The 21,845-nt window shown below is 41.2% G+C and overlaps 2 protein-coding genes across 60 annotated transcripts in view; one reads left to right on the top strand and one right to left on the bottom strand.

Annotated features, from left to right (window-relative positions):
• The window catches only part of LOC144289792 (large ribosomal subunit protein eL27-like), a 238,157-nt gene that overhangs the window by 8,496 nt on the left and 207,816 nt on the right, over positions 1 to 21,845 (bottom strand). For 3 of the 12 annotated variants that reach the window (XR_013357744.1, XR_013357743.1, XR_013357741.1), the window contains 2 exons: positions 16,747 to 16,937; positions 5,499 to 5,594 (listed from right to left, as the gene is read on the bottom strand). The gene's annotated coding sequence lies outside the window, so the exon portion shown is untranslated. The other 9 variants (XR_013357753.1, XR_013357750.1, XR_013357745.1 and 6 more) reach the window with 7 other exon arrangements.
• Positions 1 to 21,845, top strand: part of LOC144289788 (uncharacterized) — a 392,823-nt gene that overhangs the window by 219,386 nt on the left and 151,592 nt on the right. The window lies entirely within an intron of this gene.

Here is a 21,845-nt window from a genome sequence, read left to right as displayed (position 1 = left end):
ACATAGCTCTGGCTATGAAATAATTCAACAACCTCACTCCATGCATTCATATGTGCCAGTCAGCCCCCATAAGTCCCCCTGGGCCTGTGCCCTAATGTTCCCTATTCATCCCTCAGTCAGATACCTTCAAACCACACTGACATCACAATATTTATTTTGTTAATGGGTGGGAGGAAGGGAAATGGCCCTTTATGGAACATGCATTTTTTTGAAACTATCTGATTCCTGGCATTTGTGAACACCAGAAGCCCAGGGCTCAACAGTTACTCATTTCCATGAGGATTCGAGGTTCTGAAAAGAATGTTTCAGCATGACTGTGGACTCTTTTGTCATTTCTACTTCTGGAAGTATCCTTTCTATGAACTAATTGAACAACCAGAGTCAGTATAGATGGAGAGAGAGCAAAAGAACAGACATCTCTTTAAGGAGAAAGTAAAGGGAAGGGCAATTTTCATGGCCAGGGTTCATGACTCTCTTCCACACCCAAACCTGGTCACCACGATGTGCCATACTAAGTATTAATGCCATCCCATTGCTTTTATTTTCTGAGTATTGGTCACAGTGCTTAACAATAATCTATGTGGTTTCATCTTCCCACAAACAAGCTTCTTCCTCGTGGACTGTCTGAAATTCATTGCTCGCTTGAGCAGTGATAAAAATCAAGCACAAGGGCTTCACGTTTCTTAACTGACTCACCGTTCCATGAGCAGAGCCTGGCCCTGCATGAGTTCCAGTCACATTTGTCAGGGTCGCTCTGTAAGAGAGAGCTCTGGCTAGAAACTTCTACTAACTTTTCACCATGCAACGTGCTGTCATGCAGGCACTTTGAGCCCACTTATCCCCAGGCCAAATATCCGGGTAACAACGGCCCTTTGGTGATGTTGTCCAGACCTCTTCAGTCTGTTCTCACACTCTGCAGCATTCTTGTAGGCTGCTGGAAAAAACTGGAGCCGGACAGGCTTATAAAACACAAGGAATGTGCCTCCTCCTTAAAGATCCCATCACCTCAGCATATTCTCCCTGGGAGGTTTGCATTCTTTGGATCCCCCAACTCTTCATGCTTAATCCTGGGCCTATGGCTTATGCTTGAGTTGAAGTGAATCAAGAAGGGAAAGGCACATACTGTTATCATTCCTATTTGCAGATGGTGAAACCAAGACCAAGAAGTTCAAATCATTTGCCTGGTGTTACTAGCCTAATTGAACATAAATGGTCAGGCTGGCACCTGATGAAATTCAAGCCTTAAATAAGGAGTGTTTTAGTGGACGTTGGAGATATACTTTGGGGAAATGGACAAAGGTGGATACTACATACCTAATGTATCAGAAGCAGCAGATGAAAGGGGGTGGTGGGGTCACAGAAGGGGATGTGAAGGTGCTGTGGGAGGGCCCTTGGAGTGATGGACTCTTAATGGCCATGGAAGTGGAAGTTATTTTTGGTCACAAGTAGTTGAAAATGAGCTGTTAAGGGTGTGAGCTCATACTGTCACTAACTGTAGGGAACTTAGAGGAAAGATACTCAAATTTCTCTTTGCCTCAGTTTCCTCACTTCTTTACAGTACAAATAATATCAACTAGTTCACAAGGTTGTTATATTGAAGAAATTAGATCATCTAGCTCAGGGTTTTTCAATGCTGGCATTATTGCCATTTGAGGCTGGAAGATCCTGCATGGCAGTGAGGCTGTCCTGTGCAGGGTGGCATGTTTACCCGCCTCCCGGCCTCCTACTAGATACCTATAGAATATCCCTTACCTCAGTCATGACAATCAGAAACATCCTCAGACATTGCCAAGTGTCCCGGGGGAGGCAAGAATGCTTCCAGTTAAGAACCACAGATCTGGATAAAGTGGTAGTCATATGGCATGCATTTAATAAATTTTATTATGAGTGCTTGCTCCCTTACCTGCTTTTTCTTTCTGACATGTCTTTTTGGTGACCTATCCCAAATATATCAGCATCTCCTGTCCTAGCATTTGCATTTAAAACCACCTCTGAGGAAGGAACCTGAGAAATGCATTTACATTGGGAGCATGTTCATTTCAGTCTGGGCATAGCACTCTGAGCCAAAGATACCACCTTGAATGAGTTAAGTGTCAGCACTAGTGACCTGAGTGAGACTAGTATTTTAGAGAAGTGTCCTTCCTAACCTCTCAGAAGACAGTCTATGCAAATGCTTATTATATATGCTTTCCACTTGTAAGATATGAATTAATGGTTCCCAAATGGTTTTCTGGGACACCAATTCTAAGTGGATGAGAATAAATTACATAATTAGAAGATTCTGTGGCTAAATAAATTCAAAAAATTCTGGGGAGACCAAAATTATACGAATCTCTTTACTTCTCAGGCCTTCTCAGAGTCATTAACGTGCTACTATGCAACATAATTAATTATGAAGAGATATATTTTGTAGCTTTTCATGGCCTCATTTTTATATGGCACCAATTTTTGTAAGCCAGGAGTCAACAAACTATAGCCTTGAGTCAAATCTGACCTACTGGTTATTTTTATAAATAAAATTTTATTGGAATACAGCCAACCTCATTAACATACATTGTCTTTGACTGCCTTCATACCATGAGCAATTTGAGTAGTGACAGAGACCAAATCGTATATAAAACCTGAATTCTTCACTGTCTGGCTTTGAAAAGAAGTTGGTTGACCCCTATTACAGGCTGAATGATTTGTGGAATATATGGTAGAAAACACTGCTTTGGAGAACCTCTGTGTTAGGATTTTAAATGTTACCCAGCCCACTTGTGGCAATGTGACTTCCCAATGACCAAAGCCTTCAACATCACTTGGGAAGCTTGTTAAAAAATGCAGATTCTGGGGATCTTGTCCTAACCCACTGAACTAGATGCTAGGGGCAAAGTGCAGGAACTGAGGTTCACTCAAATCATCCACCAGTTCTCATGCACAGCTAAAATGAGTGTCCCTAATCTAAGCTGATTGCCAACTCAGTAAGAGAATCTCTACTCAAGTGTCTTTGACCTCCTTCCTATCTCCAAGGAAGGGGAACTCACTACTTCTCCAAAAGCCCATTCTGCTCTTAGCCTGGGATAATTACTAGAAAGTTCTATATGCTGAACATAAATATGTCCTCTAGGAATTCTACCCATGGTCTTTCATTTCCCTCCACTCCCACTTACTACTGTGGAGTGTATGTAAGCAGGAAGGCAGAGGGCAAAGTTATCTACAAACACCTACATTTATAATTCCCTATATCTAGTATTCCCCAGGAAGCCTTCTCTGGGGCTTTTTTGTGTAAACACCCCTGCAATAGCACATGGCAAGCAACTGCTGAGAGCATAAGTCTTTATTGGGGAGGTATGGGCAGGGCATGAGGAAGGCTCCCCTATTCTAGGAAGATGGGAATAATCCTGGCAGCCCTGGGCTGTGGGGAAGGGGATGGTTCTGGCCAGGCCACAGTCCAAATGAGAAGACACTAGTCAGTCACCAAATTATGGGAGTATCATATAAACCTGGCTGCTTTAGGCAGAGTTAAACACATTCCATCCTGCTCAAGAACTCAAAGTGTATTAGAGGTTCCTCTGTACATTTTCTATATTTATGTAATTCAGTGTTGTAGTGAAAGGCACAGACATCTGACCACGTCAATAAACCTGTAGCTCTAGCCCAGCTTGCCACTCCATAGTTGTGGGCTCTTGGGTGACACTTTGCCTTAGGTCTTCATGCTCTTACCTGTAAAACGGGTATGATTATAGCCTTCACCTGGGGATAATTGTGAGACTTTGATACCACAGGTTCAGGGTTTAGCTCAGAACTGGTTCATAGTAAGTGCTCAATGTCAGCAAGGAGGGGATGAGGTTGACATGTCCTTGATTGGGTGCTGAACTTCTCTAGGGAAAGGACCCTCTATAACTTATCATCCTTTGAATGCCAGTATCTATCATATAATAAAAAAGAAAGATTGAAGGGGTCAGATAAAACAGTTGTCAAGAGCAATGGGAATAGAAGATCATCTGCCTAGTTTCAAATCCCTTTAACACCTGTTGCTTCATGTGTGGTCTTGAGGAAAAAGCTTGATTTCTCTGTGCTCTAGTTTGCTCCTGAATAGAACTACCACCTAGGTGGTTGTGAATATTAAATAAGATAATGCAGGCAAAGGACTTAGAACATAACAACAATAGTTCAGTAAGGGCTATAATTTTATTGCTACCACAATTATTATTAACAGTGTCCCCTTAGCATGCGACAGTGGTTGCTCGGATAAGAGGCTTGCCTGGAAAACATGTCTTTGCTCACGAAGAAGTCTTAGCTCTTCTTTTTTTTTTTTTTTTTTTTTACCTCTTATTCTTAGCTCAGGTCTCTTGAGAAATGCATAGCCAGAGAGACAGCTTGAAATTTGGGACTAGGCTAACAGAGGCTCATGCAAATCTATTCTAGAATTATATACATAGTAAATCCTGTGGCTAAGCTAAGCTGTGCACAGTTAACATTTCCCTCAGTGCCATAAACCAGATGCCCCTCCCCCCCAAATGTTTGTAGCATGTTAGGTGCAGATTTAACTAAACTCCTAAACAAGGAAATGACAGTACCCAAAGGAGATGGAGGAATGTCTTGTGTCCAAACCAAATAAAGGAGAAACCATAAATACCAGGGCTCTGAGACATCAACATTTATACTCGGAAGGCCCTTCTTTCTGCTAAACCTGACTCTTTAATCCCCCCAAAGCCCTGCCCTTAAGTACCTCCCTCTGAGTTGAGGCCAATGGCCAAACATGAGCACCTGGAACTTTTATCACACCTACTTCTAAAGAGGTCAACAAAGTCGAATATTGAATGTCCTACTATCTACTTTATGAGCTGGACATTGTTTTAGGCTCTGGGGGCAAAAGACACGCACCACACAATTCTTGCCCTTATGGAGCTCATAGTCTAGTCAGGGATATAGACACCACCCAGAGAATTTATGGATTGCAGAGTGATGCGAGCAGAAGGAACAGGGTGAAGGTTCTGGGGCAGGCAGGAAAAAGACATGCCAGAGGAACTGAGAGGGGGCCTGCTTGATTAGCAGAGCAAAGATCATGGTACAAAATGAAGCTGGGGAAGAGAGGGAGGTGAGATCATAGCAACATGTAGCCATACTAACAAATACATGAAAGAGCAAAGAGAAGCCACTGAAATATTATAAGCAATGGATTGATGGAATTTGCATTTCAAAAAGATCAGAAGTGACTAGATTGAAGAGGCCCATAGAAGCTATTATAGGTTGTCTGGCAAGAGATGGTACTGGCATGGACTGGTGGGATAGGCAGTGAAGGTGAAGAGAAGTAAGCGATGGAGCCAAGAAATGGAATTGAGATGACAGGACAACATTTCATACCCCAAACTAGGAAATGCATAGCTCCATTCTTCTTTAAAAAAATAACATGGGAACTTGTAAGTCTTCAAAGATACAAAAGGGAAAGTTATTCAGGCTTACTGGGCAACACTAATGCCATTTACAAACCCACAGCTCCATTACGAACTTACCTTAAAAACTATGTCCATGATTTTGATAAGGGTGCCAAGACCATTCACTGGGGGAAATGAGTCTTGTCAATGAACGGTGCTGGGAAAACTGGATATCTGTAAGAGAATGAAATTGTACCCTTACTTAACACTGTATACAAACATTAACTCAAAATGGATCAAAAACCCAAATGTAAGATCTAAAACTATAAACTCTTAGAAGGAAACGCAGGGCAAAAATCTTTACAACATTGCATTTTGCAATGATTCCTTGGATCATTGGACACCAAAAAAAAAAAAAAAAAAAAAGACAAATTGGACTTAATGAAAATTAGATAATTTTGTGCATCCAAAGACACTATCAACAGAATAAAAGAGCAATTCACAGAATGGGAGAAAATATTGGCAAATCATATATTTGATAGAAGATTAGTATGTAAAATATATAGAGAACTCCTAAAACTCATTAACAAAAATGATTCAAAAATGGACAAAGGACTTGAACAGACACTTCTCCAAAGAAGATATACAGATGACCAGCAAGCATATGAACAGATGCTCAAAATCACTAATCGTTAGAGAAATACAAATCAAAACTACAGTGAGATATCACCTCACACCCATAAGGATGGCCATCTCAAAAAAAATAAAAAATAAAAATAAAACAGAAAATAATGTGTTGGTGAGGACGAAGAGGAATTGGAACCTTTGTACTCTGTTGGTAGGAAGGTAAATTGGTGCAGCTGCTGTGGAAAACAGTACAGCACTGCCTCAAAAATTTTAAAAAGTGACCCACCGTATGATCCATCAATTCTGCTTCTGATTATATATCCAAAAGAATTGAAGGCAGGGCCTTGAAGAGATATTTGTAAACCTATGTTCATAGCAGCATTATTCATAAGAGCTAAAATATGGAAGCAACCCATTATCCATTGACAGATGAATAGATAAACGAAATGTGATTTTCTATACAACTGGATATTATTTAGCCGTAAGAATGGAGGGAATTCTGACACATGCTACAACATGGATGAAACTTGAGGACATTATTATGAATGAAGTATGCTAGTCAAAGAAAGACAAATACGGTCCACTTGTAAGAGGTACTTAGAATAGTCAAAATCAAAGAAGCAAGAAAGTAGAATGGTGGCTGTCAGGGGCTGGGGGAGAATGGGCAATAGGGTGTTATTATTCAATGCAGAAAAAGTTTCAGTTTAACAAAATGAACAGAGTTCTGGAGATGGATGGCAGTGATGGGGCATTTAATACCATGGAACTTTGTACTTAAAGATGGACAAAAATGGTAAAATTCATGTTATTTGTATTTTACCACAATAAAAAAAATCATGAGGGTCACCTGGGTGGCTCAGTGGTTAAGCATCTGCCTTCAGCTCAGGTTGTAATCGCCGGGGGTCCTGGAATCAAGTCCTACATTGGGCTCCCCACAGGTAGCCTGCTTCTCCCTCTCCTCATGTCTCTGCCTCTCTCTGTGTGTCTCTCATGAATAAATAAATAAAATCTTTTAAAAAAATTCATGGAGGAAAAACTTGTAAAAATTCAAGGATTCACTGTGAAGGCACAAAATGGAGCTCCGCTCCCTATGGTCAGGTTAATTGGAATATAGAATTCCATAATCAAAATTCCAAGTTAAAAGGAAAACTCTTTGCTGTAGGATAGAGGGCTTCACACTAGCATCAGAGTCAGAAGAGAATGGGTTCAAATCCCAGCTCAGTCACTTACCAGCAATTGACTAGTAATACCTGCATCCTGATCCTCAGTTTCTTCATGGAAATGATGGAAATGGACAATGGAAAGGATATTGTACAATGGAAATGATGCTGTGTAGGGCTACTATAAGAGTAGGAGGATATGACATAAGGATTAAGTGTTCATCATGTGTATAAAGTGCCTGAGCCTGGTCTATACATAGGTCAGCTCTTATCCCCATCAATGACACACTGTCCAGCAGGAACAGACACAACAGAAAGAAGGAAGGGTGATTTCTCTGAAGATGGGAAAGTTGTACCATGTCTCTATCCCAAGCAGAATAGAAGATCATCTTTAGTAGGGCCTGGTAGATTTAGAATCTTAGAGGAATAGAGAATCCCCTCAGAAGCCAAAGGATAGGACAATATGTTTCAAACTTTTTCAGATCACACAGAAATACATTATAGGCTATGAGCCAGCAATACACTCCAGCAATACACTTGATTTGATTCTATTTCATTAAAAAAAAAAAATTCTGGTCACGACTCAACCAAAGTGATTTTTTTTTTTTTTTTTTTTTACCCTAGGCTCATGACTCACAGTTTGAAAAACACCTAGTTAGGGAATTCACAATGAGCGTCCTTCCAGGAAGCCTCCCTGGAACACCCTCACCCCATGAAGACTGTTCCCACATTTGAATTTCCTTGGCTTCGATGATTCCAGGCTGGGCCTCACCATTTATTCATAACTTTTCTCTTGCCTCCCTAGATACATTCACTGTTGCTGTGTCCTTCCAAATCTACCCTCCCAGCCCTCTTCATTATTATATCCAGGAAACCTAATTGAAGAAGCTGAGACAGTTTAATGTATCCTTATGGTAGTGGAGGTAGGGGCAGAGGGCCAGAAAACTAGCATCTACTCCAATGAACCTGCTCTGGCCAAGTACTGGCTCTGTGCCTTGTCCTGTGCAAAGCGCAGGAAGAGGATGGGTTTCTCCCAGATTCCCAAAGCCCTGGAGGCTGGGCATGAGTTCAGAACATGGGAACAGAATGCACAGGCTTCAGTATGAAGCTTCTGAGGGCTCTTAAGCAGAGACCTGCCATGATGAGACCTTTGCCCTGTGCAGAAGAAGCTTCCTTAGCAATAAAGAAAGCAAGACTCTACTGCCTAAAGGCAGACGAATGGCCCAGATGGCCTTGCCAGGCTCAGCTTTGTGAAATAACCATTTGCACTGAAAGTTCACCCTCAGGTGCAAAATGCGGAGAGAACAGCAACTCTGTGCAGATGCCTAATTCCAGCAGGCTGGAAAAAGGAATTGGTCTTGTTTCTGCTTGACAGTTTGGGCTTGGGAGAGACATTCAAGACTGGGGCAGCTGAGAAACCATCCTGTGTGTGAGTTCACAGCCACACCGCTAACGTGGAGAACAGCGTTCCTGTGGAGAAGGCGGACAGCACTGGATTTCCAATTTGCCTCACCCTCTCCCAAGCCATTTGACAACGAATCTATTTTTTACCTCTCTGAGCTCCTCTTTCCATACTGCAAAATGAAGTAATAATAATACCTATAGAATAGGGTTGTCAGGAGCATTTAAGTGAGATAATACACATAAAACCCCCAGTATAGTCCCAGGCACAGTAGAAGTCTTTAATAAATGTGAGCCAGAGTTATTATTTTTCAACTCTCAGTACAGCATCATTGAGGGGAAAAAAGGCAGTCACCTGAAACAGCTTTTCCTCCTTTAAGCCAAAAGGACATAGTTTCCTAGTGAGAAAATGTAGATGTTAGGCTTTGAATGCTCCTGGAATAGCAAATGATTTTTATCTCAGGAGTCTCCGTGTGACGCTAATGTACAAACATGACTTAGCTGATGATCATCTGTTAGCTCTGCAGATATTGTCACTTGGCTCCTGGGCCGAGAGCTCTGCAGCAGGATGTGTCTGGCATCAGCCACCTGCCCCGTGGGGGGACCTCCCAGGCTCAGGAGACTTCAGCCAGCGTCAGAGCTTTTCCGAAGCAAGTTTTAGGAGACAGTCTCTGGAGGCCTGGTATCTGCCCTCCTCTTTCTTCTCCTGGCTTTCCCACTCATGCCACAAGCCCTACCTCGTCCTCTGGGAAAGCACACCTCTGGGCTGCTACCTGTACCAACTCTCAAGGCCTTCATCCACCATGAAACTGTCCCTGAGGACTCCAGTCTCCATCGCCCTTTCTCTCTGAGGTCTTGCAGTGAAAATTTAGCATGTGGAGCAATGCTGTCTAACAAAAATAGAACGGGAGTCAGATACATAATTTTATGTTTTCGAGGAGTAACATTAAAGTGTTTTAAAAATAGGTGAAATTGGGCAGCCTGGGTGGCTCAGCGGTTTAACGCCACCTTCAGCCCAGGGTGTGATCCTGGAGAGCAGGGATCGAGTCCCATGTCGGGCTCCCTGCATGGAGCCTGCTTCTCCCTCTGCCTATGTCTCTGCTTCTCTCTCTCTCTCTCTCTCTCTCTCTCATAAATAAATAAATAAATAAATAAATAAATAAATAAATAAATAAATAAAATCTTTAAAAAAATAGGTGAAATTGACTTTAATAATCTATTTTGAAGTCTGGTGTGTCTTTTACATTTATAGCATTTGGCCTAGCCACATTTTCTGTACTTTCTAGCCACGTGTAACTAGGAGATTTTGAGGATATATTGAGTGAGATAAAATGTATTATTTCTATTGGACACTCCCTGACCCTTAAGGGCCACCTGCTTGTCCTTTTACTAGAAGGCAAAAGCTTTCCCCCTGTCCCCTTCTACCATGCACTTCCCACACCTTGGTCTGCCTCTGAGACTGACAAGTGGATAGAAAGAAGAAATCCACAGTCGTCCTCCCCCAATTCTTCAAACCATAAGCTCCTCTGGTTGGAGAGGTTTGGGAGCCTGCCTAGACCCTGCTGCTGTTGCCACTGGCCAGGATTACACCTTGCACACCTGAAGCTTGCCTGGGGGCTGGACAAAAGGGAGAAAAAACAACAAAAGAAAAAACTCCGAGGAGGATTGCCACCACTCTCTTTGTCCCTTAGGGTCTCCTTTACTCCTTGGACTAGAGGCAGGGGCTTTTCTTGGGGTTCTTTCTCCTTGTGCCCACATGCTGTTTCAGGATTCAATGTTGCCCCTGAGTGTGGACTAGAAGATGTGGGAATAAAAACCCAGGAAACTCATGGTCTCAATTTTACTTAGAGTTCTGGCTTCCTTTCCCAATCCACCTGCTACCACTTACTTTTCAGAGTACTCAGACAGAAGTTGTGTGCATTTTGTCTAGGGTTTTGTTGCATTCAGTGGGAGGAATAAGGTGGAGTGTGCTTATTTCATTTTAACCAGAGCCAGAATCTTCAGGAAACATTTTACACAGTCAACCTCTATGATACTAGATCATCTATAAATGGCATCTATAGAAACTTAAATCGGTTTGATTAGGATACCATATTCCTAGACCATGCCAAGTATCCATGATATTCGCATACTTACAGTGAAACAGAACTGCTTTTTACACTGAGAACAGACACAGAGATTTCAACGCTTATCATTGAGTCAGGAATGAATGAAGGATATGGGTTGACTTTTTTCTTTGTGGAAAATTTAAATATCCATTACCCTACATTATTGACTCTGTCACATATATGTGTTTAATTAGGGAATGTATATTACCTCCATGTTTTCAGACCGCATTTTTGTGAACATCCTACTTGATAAGGCAGCTGTTTTATTTATTTGGAATCTCTGATCATCACTCATAGTAGCCTTAAACTTCCTTTTATGGTAGACAATAGAGTTTGAAGTTAGGTAATTGTGTATTGCTGAGAAGAAGTTCATCCATTTATATGGATCAACTAATCTCCAAAAGTATTGTCCACTTAACGAAAAAGGAAGTGATCCACACCTCTAAAAATCATTAGAGAGCCAGCCATTACTTCAGACACATTATGTGCTCACATACACAGAGCTGATAATGCACTGATAAGATGAGCTAAATTCCAGAAATTGTTGTGAAATAATTTGGTGGTTAAGAACATCACAAAATGGTAGAGTTATTGGAAATGATAACGTGGATATTTGCATAGTGATATGTACTGCACAAAATGTTTTTATTCCGTCGGTTATTCACTCTTATAGCATCATTTATTGTGTCTATGATGTGTCATCAGTATGCTAGACGCTCTCATATTCATAATTTGTAAGTAACTCCAGGTGTGTTCTGCCTTAACCAAATCTTACACATAAAAAGTCTGAATTGGCAGAACAGATATAGAGAGGTGTATACAAAGAGAAGTTTTTGAGTCCTTGAAACAACAAATTCAAAATATTTCCATTTATAAGCTTTGAAGCTATACACATTTGTGGGCAGACTAGAGACTCCCTAAGCATAAGGGGCAAAAGCCATGGGCTTTGGAATCAGAAGCACCCAGATTCAAATCCTTAAAATTACTTTAAACCTCATCTTCGTCATCTGTAACTTTTATTAGACAGCAGTACCTGTGTGAAAGGATTGTGGTTAAGTATGTATGATATAGTGCAACTTAAATTCATAGCATAAACAGGCACCCAGTAAGCTCCCGATATCTATATAATTACCATATAAAGTTTATTTGCATTATATATAAAGTGAAATCAATTTAATACTCATCTTATTTTGGGGGGCTATTTTTATCTTTATCATCTACTAAGCAAACACAATCTATGTCTGAGGATCTACAGAATCCATATGAGACTAATCCTCGCTCTCACAGACTTTACCTGCTAAAAAAAAAAAAGATAAGATGTACTTGAAAAGGTAATCTTTTGGAATGAGGATTATTTGTGTTGCTAACTTTGTGCCAGAAAGAAGGCAAGTTCATTCACTCTTCTCTTCATGTCTCCCTCATTGGGTGGTGGTTTTAATGAGATAAAAATACTTACAGGGCTTTTTTTTTTTTTTTTTTTTTTTTTTTGCACTTTCAAGTGGGACTTGAGTCTTTCATTTGAGTGAGCAGAATGCAGAGCTTAGATATCTTCATACTGAGATAGTTTGGGCAGTCCATAATCATTTTACCAGTAATTTTATTTGTTAAGTACCTACTGAGGCCTGGGCTCTTTCCTGGATGTTTTCACATTTAATCCACACAATAAGGATGTCTTCTTACCTCCATTCCACTTCTCTGATCACTGAAGCTTAGAAATGCTTAGTAACTTGCACAAAGCAAAGGAATCAAAGCCCAGATGTGAATGCACGGGTGTCTGGGTTTTTTGATATCACTCCTTAGCTCAACTCAAGAATATGCAATGCTATAAAATGCAAATACCTGCTCCTCTTGAATATCTTCCCTGTTATCCTTTCTTCAATAGGTAAAATTCTACTGATTAATGTGTAGCACTTGGTCCACAGTCTGCTCACTTCCATCTGTGTCAAATATTGCTAATTAATCAGAGCTGTGGCCTCCAGAAATTGGACTTAGCTTCAGAATCCTTCTGAACACATCATTGCAAAACAGTCATTCTCAACCAACTGACCGTAATTAACACCTAGAATCTGTTGGACATGTCTCCCACAACACTCTGCTAATGACTTTACCAGTAGCACATACAGTACTATGCTTAAATGATTTGCTTCCTAACTTTTAGTCCTCCCTTTCAGCTTTAGTCATAAGGCTTCAGTGATAGGACCATTAATCTTCTAAGACCAACCCCTGTATACAGTCTGCCACATAACACAATAGGCATCATGTAAAAGTTTTGTTGGATCGAGTGTAAGTAAATACTTTTAGTTTAAGTCTATGTGACTACCAAAATGCTAAACCAATATGTTATTGGTTAATAATGAGAGTGACTAACATTTATTAAGCATTTACTATTTGCCACATATGGAAGTAAGCAATTCACATGTATGAATTTTTTAAACTTAAACAGTGACCCCATGAGCTCATTATATGATCCCCACTTTATAAATAGCAGTACTGAAATTCAGAGAGCTTAAATGATTTGTACAAGGTCAGAGGAACAAACCCAGATATTCTGACCCCCAAGCCACACTCTTAAGCACTACACTGGTTATAGCAAAGAGCCCACATAAAACATAATTTTCTATCTCACGTGCATTTATACAACTGTACTACTGCCCATTACTGGCTTTCTAGAACTTTGCCAGGTGGTCCCCAAACTTTATTTCAAAACTGCCAGAAAATTAAATGTCTTTTACTGCCCCTCTCTGGGTTTCCTCTGCTAAAATAACAACAACAACCCCCTCCCCAAATTTGGGAATTTAACAATGAAAAATGGATCAAAGTCCCAGAGAAGTCTCTCTCACCTTTTCCAGTTTCTTATCACCCAAACCATTTTCAGAGTTTATTCTGTGTTGGCCACTGTGACAGGTGCTTTGGGATATAAAGGTGAATAGACTTGCTTCCTGACATCAATGTACTCACAGTCTAGTAGGGAAGTAGCTGCATGACAGTAGGCTGTCGCTGAGTAAGGCAGGTAATGCTTTGAGAAAATGAGGAAGAGACACTCAGCTTTGCCTAAGAGAATCTTGAATGATGGCAAAGAATTATCCAGGCGGGAAGGGAAGGGAAGGGAAGGGAAGGAAAGGCACAGTGCAGAAAGAATATATGTGACATTGTGCTTTAGAGTCTAAATGCAGGCATTCTAAGGACATAACTCTTGATTTCAAAGTCCTTGGTAGGTGGCTCCTATCCCTGTGCACATGATTTGGGACCTTCCAAATAGAACTCTCTTAGGTGTGCCCTGGAACTCCAGAGTTCCAGGCATGGAGGCTACCATTGTACATATGTTTCCTACACCGACACATGGAAATATTCTTCTATTTATTTATTATTTTAATGCAGTGATTGATCATGGTTGTTGAAGGGGATCATGAGTTTTTGAGGATTTTAGTGCACCTTTTACATACCCTGAGGGTCTGCCTTCTGAAATCAATGAGTGTCTCACGAGCATATTCTTTCAGAACTGAGACCATCAAAAAGCGGTGCATAACTTTCCCAATTTCCTATGAAAGACATTATTCAAGTGTCCTCAGGTGACAGATGGTCTAATAATTTGCAAATACGTGCTCCTTACACTCTGAGGTCAGCTCTGTTTTACTGAAGAGTTTTCACTCGCACAAGTACCATCTGGAGTCCACATCCTCTATCTTAGGCTTCAAATAAATCCTGATTTACCTCAGAAATATTTGCCGAGAGTCTGCATGCTAGAAAAATTCCTAGTTTCTCCTCTTTGAGGCATGCCTTTACATATGACACCTAGTAGGCACTCAGTAAAAGTCCATCAGGATACTCTTTAAGACACTCAAAAGATACCTGTTGAGACAAAGATTTGGGGGAACTGAAGCTAAATATTTTTTTGGTGTGTGTGGAAGGGGGCAGTCTGGCAAGATTAAACACTTTTCTTTTAGCTGGAGCATCCTAATCCAAATTAAAGCTGCATGTGCTACATCAACATTCTGACTCAAAACTGCTGATGTGTCTCTGCCAAATATCTTTTCAGCTATCAGAATTAGTAAGTCTGGGGCACATTTTGATCTGATGATGTATGTATATAGAAGAATGGATGAACGCTTGAGGATGAACTTCAAATCTTGAAGGAATCAGGTGCTATTGTGCTCTATGAAAAGCCTGAGGAATGCTTTTGTGGGGTCTGCTCCATAGCATGCTGGTTGCATGTTTGTAGCTAACACCCTGCAAAGGGGAATCCAGGTGTTGTTGCTCATGTTTTCTCTCTGGAGCAAAACCCAAGGTGCATATAAGATTTCATCAGTAATTCCAATGTGTTATCCAAGGCCAGTCCTGGGTTCATCGCACTCTGGAAAATGCTGTAAGCATCTGAGCTAAACCACAGAGAGGCAAGGAAGCTAATCCAACTACTCTTTTCTCATACCAGTTATTTAGCCCCTAGATGCTCTCAGCACAGACCAGCCTGCCAGGATTGGAAATGGACCACTCCTGTCCTTTCGCACTGACTTCCGCTTGAGAGCAGGAAAGCATCCCTTTCCTCTTTAAAGTGGACCCGGATGCAGATTCAACTGGTGTTAACTCTTTTTCAAACTTGATTAATAGTCTTTTAAGTCAATTCCTGGTAGGAGGTGGGTCCTGCACACGTAATTTTTTTTTTCATAAATAGGGAAGTGAGTAATGCCTAAAGTTTTAGGCCAGGAGGAAAATCTGGATCTTTATCAAGTTCATTACATTTTGGAGGAACAGTTATAAAAGCTTTTTAAAAATAAATTTATTTAGGAAATCGCCCATAATTCCATTATCTAACAATACTGTTTTTGCCATTTCTGTTTTTAAAAATATAGTCTTCTAAATATTAAAATAATAAACGTGGGATAGTGGCATCAACAATTTTGCACATTTCATTACTAAAAATCTTTTCATCATTTTTCTATATCCTTAATTCCTGAATATTTAAAAAAAACTTGATATGCAGAATCCTCTTTGAGAAACATTACACAAAATCCACAGAGTCTTCTTTGACACATGCTATCTAAAATCAAACTAGGAAATCTATAAAGGACGTTAATGGAGAAAGCTCTAGTAAGAAAAACCTGGGTTTGAATCCTGGTTCTTGCACTAAGCAACCAAATTAGCATGAACCATACATAAATAACTAAAGTCATAACATTTACTGATCACCTGCTATGTAATAGACACTTTGCAAAGGGTTCTAGCATGTGGTAATTTCACTTGATCCTAGACCTCCTTGTAGCTGGTGCTATTAGTATTCCTACCTTGCAGATGTGGATATAGAGGCTAAGGAATGTTTCCTGCTTAAGCTCACAAGGTGAATCAATTTTGATTTGTATTTACTCTACCAGATTGAGTTCCCACCCTCCTCCTCTAGCTGTTGGAGACCTGGTTCCCCCCACCCACCCCACTCTCACTGTTAGTTTTCCTACCACTGGACTACTTCCCAGTCCCAGCCTTAACATCAACTCTAACACCCATTCCTCCTCTTTACCCTTAATGTTTCCCCCTAAACACCACTTGCTCCAGGAAGCCTTCCTGGTACTTCATTACACATTTTCTTCATTATACATTCTTTTCATTCATCTGTACATTTTCGCTAAGAAAACTTTTAGGGATTAATTCTATTTGTAGCTATGAGCTCATTATCCATCTCTCTTGCTAGACTGAGGATCCAAGGTGCCCTCACATCTGTATTTCACCCAACAATGTGAATAAGTGACTCATTAGTGACACGTCATTCTCAATTCTTTAACCAGCAATATGGTCAGTTCCCATTAGCTCATTTCTAAACCTGTGGCTTTCAGCATGACAAAATGGAAGTACAAAAGATGAATGAAACTGCTAAGTTAAATTGTAGGACTTTGGGTGAGTAACCTTGAGAAGGAGCGGGTTTTGAAAGCCATGCCCATTCTCTGTTCCTTTTGGAACAGAAGCTTGAATCTGTACACACCATTTTTGCCAAGAGAGTAAATGGATGGCTATGAAGGAGTCATTTGCACTGCTTTTCCAGCAACATGAAACTTTAAGCACGTGGAACTGTCACCAAACAAAAATTTGGTCTCGGCCACCTACCTTCTCCCACCCTGGTGAGTCAGGTGGATGAGTGGGATAAGTGGTCCTAGAGTATGTTGTTCTAAGGCTCAGTTTCTCCTGTAAGGGGCACCACTGCCTCAGTTTCCATGGCCAAATCACAGAAATGCTGCATCAAAACTTGCCTTGAAAATTCACAATGCAAGTTAGCACATTAGTGAGGCTGGAAGGTCCTGCCAGAAGAAAAAAAAAAATCTATTTAATTTTATTCAGTTCCTAAGTTTATTTGGCCATGTTTAGTTATAGAATGCTGTCTTGGACCCTGAGATAGGGATTTAAGTGCAATAAAGTTTATTTGTGAGGTGAATTTATTAAAAAACAAAACAAAACAAAAAGCCACTTGAAGGGGGGACAGGAAGTGAGGTTGGAAAGGGAAAGGCAAAGTCTAGGGGCATTAATGAGCACATTTACCTTTGTAGGCCACTGGAACTCAGCCTTGCTGGGACCATGGGAGGAGCCCACCATAGAGGGGACCTGTCTCAGGAGTGAGGAAGCTGGATTTTATTCACCAACTCTCATCAGTCATGCACTGAGGGCTGCTTTTGGGTCTACTAGCTCCCTTGCACTTCCAGCCTGCCCTGCATGGTCTCTAGAGAAGGATGTCAGCCAAAGACTAGCAGGGGCTCATAATAGAGCACTGAGTGTCATGCACAGAACTGTAAGTGCCAAGAGGAGATGGGTGGGATAATGTCTGCTGCACCAGTGTCCTTCTTTACCTTTTACTTTTCACTCAGGGGGTCCATTCATATCTGGTGATAGTAATACTTGAGGTCCAATATTTGGAAAATGAAATTCCAAAATTTAGAATTCAAACAGTTCCATGAGTTCCCAGAAGCTACACTTTAGTGGAACGCATGGAGCCAATGCTATGCTATAGTTTGTAAAACCCCAAAGGGAATTCCTGTGAATGTCCTCAAATACCAAACATATAAATCTCAAGGCTCGGCAGAAAAAGACTTGGAAAATCATAACTTATGGGATGCTACATCAAAAAGCCTTCTAAGAATCCAAACTTAGAATCAGGTTCTAAGTCAGGCTGTCTGTGAAAGAGAAAAGGTCTTTTTCCCACAGCCAAGGGCATAGGGGATAACATACTAACAGTGTCCTATGTATAGTGATGGCAGGCTATGGCCACAACAAGCTAGAGGTTGTCATATAGAGGTATAAAGACATAGAGCTCTGAGGATCCCACTCCTACAGGATATCTTACTGTCTAGCAAAGTCAGACAATACAAGGTCAACAAGCTAATAGAGAAAATATGCATAGATGGTAGTAAAAATTATGAAGTCATTAAAAAGGATAATGGGAGACAGAGTAGCTGGGGAGGGTGGAATTACTTCAGGCTGAGTGATCTGGGATGACATATTTGAGAAGGTAAAATATGACATGACACCTCCTGGCTTCAAAGGAAGAGAAAGAAGGGGACTTCAGGAGGACAAAGCAGCAAGGTCAAAGGCTCTGAGATGGGAATATGATTGGAGTGTTTAAGGACAGGTGTCTGGAGTACCATGAGTGAAGGGTGGAGTGCTAACAGTAAGGTTGACTAGGAAGACAATAGCTGGAGGGCACTGGGTGGAAATTTCATGTTTTTCCATCCATTTCATTGTTCTTAGGGGAAAAAAATCCCAAAGCACCAGAGAACATATTATTGAGTACCAAATGATGCTCCCATGTTCTAGATTTCTGAGAAACCTAAAGAAATTCATCAGATTCTATCTATAGGCAGCCATCCTAATGGTCTCATCTCATTCTTCAGCATCTCCCACCAAGGTCTCAAATGGCCTCACAGATTAAAACCAGCTCCTAAAAGCTGAATGCAGACCTACTCTTCAAAGGTCTTATGTTCTAGTCCCAGAAAACAACAACGTAAAGAAATAGGACACAGCGTGGCTATGACCCACTTCTTGCTGGAAGGAAGTCTACTGAGTCTACTATACCATTCTGATCCCAACAATGGCTTCAACCCAGTCCCTTGAGGCCCTTTCTGGAGTGCCATTGGCTGATTCTACGGGAAGGATCCCCAGTGGTGCAGCCACAAAACTCCCTGAGGTTGTCCCCTGAGGATGATGTTGGAGAGTCTGCCTCAGGTGTGCACTTGGCCTTTTAAGGCAAGAGAAGGCTGGTTCTTCATTCTCCTGGCCAGGGTCAGGAGATGAGGAGAAAGAAGAGGCCAGCTCTTGGCCTTTGGGGACAGTGACATCGCAGCAGAGGGCTCTGGCATCCTGCAGGAGACTGGACAAACCCCAATTTTATTTCACAGCCGTTTACTGGGCACTGGATGTATGTGGATGGAGCAGGCCTCCTCCAGAAGTGAGAAAAGCATGGGTCCTGCTCTCAAGGTGCTCTCTTATAAGAAAAAGCGACACCGACTCCTCCAGATCATGCCGGGCAGAATGAAATCAGGGTCAAAGGAGACATTCAAACAGAGAACTTCAGGAGGGGAAGGGCAAGAGAAATTAAGAAGCTCACTGGCTTTCTTTAGCTTGATGGCAGTTAACTGGGCTGCTGGGGACGTGTAGGACTTTATGGCTCCCTTGTTGCTCTCATGAGTCAGACTTTTTTAGCTGAGGAAGAGGCAACGCTATGTCAGGCAGTGGAGCACTATTGTCAAGAGATGTGGGGAAGTGAGAAGGGCAGGAAACAACTCACGAAGAGTCGGAATAATATCCCTGTTCCTTAAGATGACAGCAACTCTGAGGGCTGGGTACTGAGATACCTTCTCAGAAGAGGGTTTTCTCTTCTATCCTCACAACTTTCACCTTATGCATCTGCTCTTCCCTCTACATCTGGGTTCTTCTCTCAAGATTTTGTTTTTAGCAGACTCCTACACACACCCCTATTGGGTGTGAAGATCAGTTCTTGGGGAACCTGAGTGGCTCAGTGGTTGAGCGTCTGCCTTTGGCTCGGGTTGTGATCCCAGGGTCCTGGGATTGAGTCCTGCATCAGGCTCCCCACGGGAAGCCTCCTTCTCCCTCTGTCTATGTCTCTGCCTCTCTCTGTGTCTCTTATGAATAAGTAAATAAAATCTTTAAAAAAAATATCAGTTCACACTTACACTTAACCTTGGGCAGGTTGCTTCCCCTCTGTGTGCCTCAATTTCCCCATCCATGACAGGTGGATAGCAATAGTACCTCCTTTAAATTGATTTTGTGAAGATTAAATGAGTTAATATACAGAGACAGAAGGATGTTATTGCTGTTGTTAGGTTAGGATTCCCTAACTGTGATCAGGGTAGCAGGCTCTTGGGGTCAAAATGGCTATTTATCTGTTCCATTTACTTGGCAGGCAGCTGGGGATATTAAATGTGCAAGGTCTCTTGAGTGCTTAGAATCTCATAGTTTCCTTCCTTCTATATCACAGCATGCTTCAAAACAAATTTTAAAACTTAAATCCTATCATAAAATAATACAAATTCATTAAAAGCTATTTTGAAAAATAGTCTAATAAAAAGCAGATAAAAATCACAGAGTAGAGGACATATGATTTGGGGACATTAACTCCCCTGACTATACAGTAATCCTGCTTAATCCATGTGGTTTGCCCAGAGCTGACCTTGCTGCAGGCGGGGGCCAGTGGACTGGACAGACTCTCTCCTGGGACTATTGCACGAGCTACTGAAAGACACTCTTTTCTTCTGGAACCCATAAGGCATAGGATTCCTATGTTTGAAGATTCTGATGGTGAAGAATAGAGAAGAAAGCAGATTCTAGCTTTCTGGAGGAATGGAAAGAAGGGTGGGAAATGCAAGCTCTCCAATGACAGTGTGAGGACCTGGATCCGATGGTGCCTGAAACTATAATGTCTATTGGTCAAAAAATTATACAAGCCAATATGTTTCTTCCATAAATTTTTTCACTTCAACTAGTTTCAGGTGAGATTCTGTTACTTGTAAATGAAGTAACTTTGACCCACCTTCCAGAAATAACCCCATTTGCATTTGTTGTATACTTCTTTCCAGTCTTTTTTTCCTCTCTCTCAAGCTCTCTGCATAGTTTTTTTAAAATGAGAGTGCATTTTCATCTACAAATTTTAATATTTTTTTTCCTTTCTGATCCCATTGTTGAATTTAGTGCCTCTGGTTAGTATCTAAGTCTTTTTGAGAGAGGACAGAAGAACTTCTGCTGCCCCCACCCCCTCCACCGTCACCCTTCTGCCCCCCTGGAAGATATTTCATAGGGCAAGGGGCTATCCCATGACATCCATGGATTGGCAATTCCTTCCACACTCAGTTCTATAGTTCTGGGCTGGAGACCATCAGCTCTGATAGAAACTTTGGCCTTAGGTCAGCTTGGACTCCTGCCTGGTCTTTCAAAGCACTTTCCTTTTAAAGTCTCTAAACCCAACATTTTCCATAAACATCTTGCTGCCTTTTTTTGTAAGTGGAGAGAAACTCAAGGGTGAACATATAGTATATTAATGGTGGTCTAGAGACAAGCAACATGGACCAGAGTTTCAGGAAACCAAAAAGAGATGAACAGAATGCATCTGACTGCCAAACAATCATTTGGAGTATAATCAGAAATCAAAAATGCTGTAATGACATGGTAGGAATGATACCTGTGATTCCTTCACCTGAGGTGAAGTAGCCCCTGCTTTATAATTAGCATGATCACATAATGCAGGCTACAGAACATTTGCTAGCAATTACGGTGCTTGCTTACTCTGCTTATAGCTCAAATGTAACAGCAAAGTTTGTTTTGTTAATCTCTCCTCTGGATTTGTGAATTATTTGTTTTCATTATCTTAAAGATAAACTGGAAAGAAAAATCCAACGCAGGGGGAATTTTTATAAGACAGAATACTTGAGTTGTCTTTGGATGTGGACGCCACACTTAATTTAATAAAAACCAAAGCAGACCATGTTGGAAGCTCTAATGGAGGAATGTGTTTATAATGAGGGAAGTGCCACAGATCAGAAAACAAACATGGGCTTCGAAACTGTGGATCATGGTCATACCCACTATTTCTTATTCTGCTGGGTGGTTCTGAGCGGGTCATCTCTTCCTAGGTTCTGACTGCCCTCCCCTGCCTGGAGGTAGCAATCATACCTACTCTGCCCATTGCAGAGGCTGTGAAGAAC

The sequence above is a fragment of the Canis aureus genome, chromosome 19 (genome assembly GCF_053574225.1).
Source record: "Canis aureus isolate CA01 chromosome 19, VMU_Caureus_v.1.0, whole genome shotgun sequence".
NCBI lineage: Eukaryota > Metazoa > Chordata > Mammalia > Carnivora > Canidae > Canis > Canis aureus.
The sequence above is the reverse complement of the archived record's forward strand: the minus strand, read 5'-3'. Positions and strand labels throughout refer to the sequence as shown.